We start from the raw sequence: 6,000 nt of genomic DNA, 5'->3' as shown, positions 1-6,000 counted from the left end.
TGCTTTGAAATGAATGCATAGCTTTATATTCCTTACAGCACAACAACTTTATCCAACTTCCCTGTTTCAGTCTTTCAAACAATGTCTGGCAAACTCCAGCAATCACTGTCATCAGTATTTTTCATCTTGAAAATTATACAGGTGGACAAAGTGTATTTATTCCTCATGATCCACAAATAAAGCTCTAAGATCAAATGAACTGCTTTGGAAATCCAGACTCTACTCTGAAGTTACCTCAATAAGCGCACAGATCTGTTTCATGGTTTACCTCCCAGGACTGAAACTCCAAACATGAAGATTTAGCATATCAAATAAATAAGTACACACAGACTGTCTTCAGTTTATCAGAGTACTTAGTGCCTTAAAATCAAGTTTAATTGGTTGTGTTAATCAAAAAGAAAAAAATGAGTGGGAATGTTGTCAGATCGTTTTTTCCTCAAGCCAGTGCACACATTGACACATAAAACCCGACTAATCTCATGATACTTGCAGCCTTTGATATTTGAAACACCAGTCTAATGCCTAAATAACTCCAAACACTCAGAGAATAGGAGGAGGGCAAAGGTGTTGAAGGAAACAGAAACCTCCCGAGGCGTTGTACAGCCTGAACAAGAAAACTCCTGAAAAAAAACTTCAATTAGTCGCTGAAGCATCTCCTCATTTCATCCCCAAAAACAGCATCTGCTGTTAATTAAAAACTGACTTCTACCTTTTAAAAAAGCAGTTAATATTCTGTTTATGAATCCAGATCATAGGCACACATAACTCAGTAGAGACTCTAGAACATGTCAGCTGTTTTTGTTTTTTCACTCCAGTGTCACTCTGCTTGATTTGTCTGTGAGCGAGCTTTTCTTCTTGTCAGTCTTGCAGCTGATCAAGCAGGCTGAGACATCAGTGTTTTTTCCTGTTGTTCCCTCTCATTGCCTCTGAATTATTTCCTTCATACTAGGCAGAAACAAACATCAGAGCATGAAACAAACAGATACTCTCACAAACATGAAAGTCATAAAAATCTGCTCTTTTATTTTTATTTTTTAATGAGATTATTTAATGGAAACTTTTGTTGACTTTCAAGAATATCTGTCAGAAACACTCTGGTCATAGATTGTTCCTGGAACACTCTCGCTCAGGGCTGTAGGCTCTGCTTTTTAGAGTGCCTTGGCTTTCCGAGAAGTGCTCGCAGGAAAGGATTAAAAAAAAACATTTAGGCTTAATAGGAGGAGGCATAGGTGAAGGAGGCAAAGCTGAACACACACCACCAGCAGTGTGTCGGCAGCACGGTTGTTGCAGGAAACAGAAAGTGAAAATGAACAGCTGTGTGGTTTGAATGAGCTGTGATTGGTTGGAGTCCTGCATGAATTAATAGGGCTGGTACAATGTGCGGTACTCGCGATTTGATTCTATTACAAATTTTGGCTTGCCAATTCAATTTAAATTTTGATTCTTTGATTCTTTGATATTTTTGATTTTTGTGATTTTTACTTTTCTTTTTTTAACACCAGACCATGAGAAAATGTTAAATAATGATAGTAATGTCCTCAGACTATATCAGGAACCATATTTTCACATAAAATGTCAGGGAAACATTTCACCCTCCAATCCAGTTTTTGAGCTAAGACTAAAATGAAGAATTTAAATTAATTCATTTTCTTAAAGCTATGGTCTACGATCTGGAACCCAGTTTGGCTGATGAGACACATTTGAAAAACACAGCCTCACTCACCCCTCCCCTCCGTGTTCCAAGATCCCGCCCCCCAGCTTGTATCGCCCTTCTTCGCCTCCTAACAACACGCCCCCTTCGACAGAGCAAGAAGCCGGCCGGCAGAAAATGTAACAAACAAGACAGTCATCCTCCTTGTAACACACAGTGGTAGCTTTTTCAATTGGACCGGCGCAATCAAAACCATGAATTAGCCGGCGAAGCAGGTCTGGCATTGCCACTGCCAGCTGATTAGAGAAGAGCAGACTGTGGGCGAGGCTGTACCTTTCTTGGCGTGTCGTTACCAGCTCAGTTTACAATGATAAAGATGTGTGGCTAACTTATGCTAAAATCTATTGACAGAGCCGACCCGTTCCAACCAGCAGCGTTCAGTCATTAGCCATATAGGCACAGACTAACCAGAGTTATTCAGCTGACATTTCCCACTGTGATAAACAAAGTCATTACCTGTTCAACAGAAACTCAGCTGTCTCTGCGTCAGTCTTCAGTCCCAAATCCCTCTGCAGCTTTTTCCACTGGTTGTACATTTCTCCAGTATTCAGTCTCTGTTGGCACCTGTATCGCTCATAATTCTTGCTTCAGCCTTTTCCTTGAAACTTTTTCGTTTTCTTCCCTTCACTGTGGAGGGTAACAGTAATAGCTTCCTGGTTTCGGTCTTCTCTGGCTCCATGACGCTTCAGTAGCTGAGCAGCTAGCTGACGTGAGAGAGGTAGTGGGGAAGGACGAGGTGGGACCATGGGCAGTACGGTGCAGAGCAGGGGAGACAGGGGATTGGTTGGACTAACGCACAAACCTCCTTCTTTGAAAAGGAAAAATCTCAATCTAGATATTGTCAAACAAAAAATCTTGTCATATTGGTTTTCACTTTTTTTTCCCCCACCCCTATGAAATGATGCTTCATTTAAAAAATAAGAAAGTTTGAAATTTTCACTTGGAGTTTCTGGCAAGTTTCATGAATTTCGGAAATTCAAGGCGATTGTTTTCAAAAAGTTTTTCTGATAAAATTTTGAAGAATTTGTCAGTTTCTCAGTGGAAAACGAGAAACATTGATTGATGATTATGATAACGACTACTTTTTCTTTTATTAAATCATTAGTTGTTTTTTTTATAAGCGTCGTGGAATTTTCTGTGAAGATCTTTGAGGGATTGGGCGAGAAATGTTTCATTGAAAATGTTCACATATTCTTGTGATTTAACAAAAGTTTTACAGGAAATCATTGGACTTAGAAAGGCAATAGGGAAACAACAAGTGCAAAACAAGACGAAATGTTTTTACTTACTAGCAGCGAAATGGGATCCAAGGGCAACTGTACATTTTGATACATGTTGTTTTTGTTCGATTTGTCTGAAATATTTTATGATTCTGCCCAGTGCAGCTCATCTTGGTCTTCCTTCCCAAGTATCTTTCAAACAGCACACACACACATACACACACTGTAAATATATATGCACACATGCACACACCTGGTCTATTCCTCCTTTGCTTCACCAGATGTTTGCTCTGAGATTTCGATGTAAAATCAAGTGTGAGAAATGTTTTTAATTATCTCGCCACCTGGACACAGTTGTAGTGTGGAGACACATGCACACACAGAACATTATACATACAGCACACACACTTATACACACACAGGCGATACAAAACAGCACCACTTGTTTTGATTTATATATTGTAGATATGTATAGATCCCAGTATAAAGCTGGACTATCTTATTGAAACATGTCATCAGTCAGGAAAAAACACACTAACTCTTTCCCATTTCGTGGTTCATCATGGGAACTAACAGACACACACTCACACACAGGTAACAGATGTTGTCCTTCTTCTAATTACAGACAACAAATTAAGACATTGTACAATTTACTGCTGCCTCAACACACACACACACACACACACACACACACACACACACACACACACACACACACACACACACACACAAACACACACACACACACACACACACACACGCCGTACACACTGCAACCAGCAGTGGGGAATACAGCAGCTTGTTTTTAGACTTTCAAGGGCAGCACAGACACTTCATCAAATCATCAAATCAAATTTTATTTATAAAGCATTTTCATACTAAAAGATGTAAGACAAAGTGTTTTACAGTCAAATGAAAAACAATCAACGTGCCCTTCAACCCAACCACTCTTTCACAAAATACAGATATGCTCACTGAAACCGCGATTTTACATGTGACTCCAAAACAGGATCAAGTCATATCACTTTTCACTTTTTTTATGTCTTTTAATTGTTTAGCCAATTTTTTAACTTCTGAAGCAAACTTTTCTTTGGACCATTGCAGAGTTCTGACTGACAGCAGGAGAAGGAGAAGTTGGGGACTGGATATCTGACGGCCAGAGTCATGAAGTCACAGTCTGAATATCTTACACATGCAGTGTGGGTCTGATCTGTTGGAGACAGTGGAAGACAAAGCATCAATATTATAGTCATTATGATCTTAATCTCCAAAACTAGACGGATACTAGACATTTTAACGACATTCACAGGACAGGCAGTTTGATAAAACACACAAAAATGACTTATTCAGAGGTATTTCAATCTAGATATGCTGCAAGTGTTGAAGATTTACTCAGATACTACCCAGGACCTGTATGAGTAGAGTCAGACAAAGGTAAAGGTGAAACTTTATTGCATGGTGGCCAACTGGAAAAATTTACCATTTTCATGGCCACACATATGCTTAACTTTGACATTTCATTCCCATTTTATCCTTTTTAAAATGGCCTTTTTATCCATGCTTACCGCCACTTGTGAGTTTCAGGCAGCTGTCTTCAGCAACGTTACATTCCACTTTGACTTCACAGTCGCTGGTTGAGCCATCAGGGCAGGAGTAACACTGCAGAGAGAGGCCTGCAGAGAGGAGAAGGTCACCTTATTCAAAGACCGGGTACTGTGGGTTTTTTAAGGCTCCAGAAGCCCAGTTTCCAATCAGCAGCCCTGTTTGGATTTCCACAGCCAACTGTGCCCTTCTTGGTGGGTTGTGTGTAAGTTGGATGTCGGTGGCCACATTAGCTACGTAATAGCATGACAGCATAGCAGCGCGACACAGTGTACCCCACTCATAAATCCAACAAAGCAGTAAAACAAAGAGCAACAATGGAAGACTTCCAGCAATTCAGCTTCTTTTTGATTGGCATGTGGCTCTTTGTTACAGTGCTGCGAGGAGAAATACAGCCACTGTCACAATCAATGGACTGCAGTGTACCGAGCTCCAGCTTCTGGGGTTGGTTTGGCATGTCTGGCACAAAAACAGAAGGGTACCAAAAAAAGGGGTGGTATGGTTAGGTAATTTGGGATCTGCCCCAGTTTTAGTCAAAGGAAATGCCACAAAATGTGTGCCGTAATGAGATGAATCAAACTGAACCATTTGAAGGAAATGGGGCTATACTGGTGTTTTTTTTTTTTAAAAAAAACAAAGGTATATATCATCCCCTATCTGGAACATGTTGCTTTAGCTGCTGTCTATTTAAGGGTCCCCACCCTGCAAACCCCTTTCCTTCCTGATCCAGATCTTAATGTGATGATGTCATCATTTCAGTAAGTATGGTAAGATTTTGTGCTATTTTTTTTTTTTTGGATGGACTGTTATGATCAGTTAACAGACAGATTCAAGGATTTCTTCAACATATAAACATGTAGCAGTTTAAAAATGTTAAGTAATAACATCCAGCATTGTTACTTTATATCCATGTTTGAAATAAACTATGAAACTATGATTTCCACTCTTTAAGCTGTTCTTTCAGTCTGAGAGGACAGGAGAAACTCCCACATATGAAGGATTAGTTTGACAGTTCAAGTCAGTCTTTTCTTTTGTTCAGGAGTTCCCCTCCCTGACATTTTATGGACAGAAAGAGAAAAGCAAGGACCCATCACTCCTATTCCTTGTAAGAAAAAAAAGTCCCTATTATTATGTTTTTTATCAATACAAGAATCATTTCGATAATCTCAAAGCTACAGCAGAGAAGTTTATGTCCCAAAACATCACAGACATCTTTAATGAACGCTTCCCTTTGACTCTGCAGTGTGTGAACTGGAAGCACGTTACACAACAGCCAAACATGCAAACTGCACTGATCTGCCAAAACATGCCCTCAGGCTGATCTGTTTCCCCTTTGTGCAACACATCGTCTTTGTGATTTAGCCCCACTTGGCCTCGCAATTCAGGAGCAAAATAAAAGCACTGATAAAAGCTTCACTGAATCCTTCTTGTAACCAGGTTTTTTGTTTTCTTACCAAATCCAAACAT

The sequence above is a fragment of the Halichoeres trimaculatus genome, unplaced genomic scaffold, assembly GCF_033239565.1.
Source record: "Halichoeres trimaculatus isolate MK-OKI-2021-1 unplaced genomic scaffold, fHalTri1.1 fHalTri1_scaffold_14, whole genome shotgun sequence".
NCBI lineage: Eukaryota > Metazoa > Chordata > Actinopteri > Labriformes > Labridae > Halichoeres > Halichoeres trimaculatus.
This window is presented reverse-complemented; position numbering follows the sequence as displayed.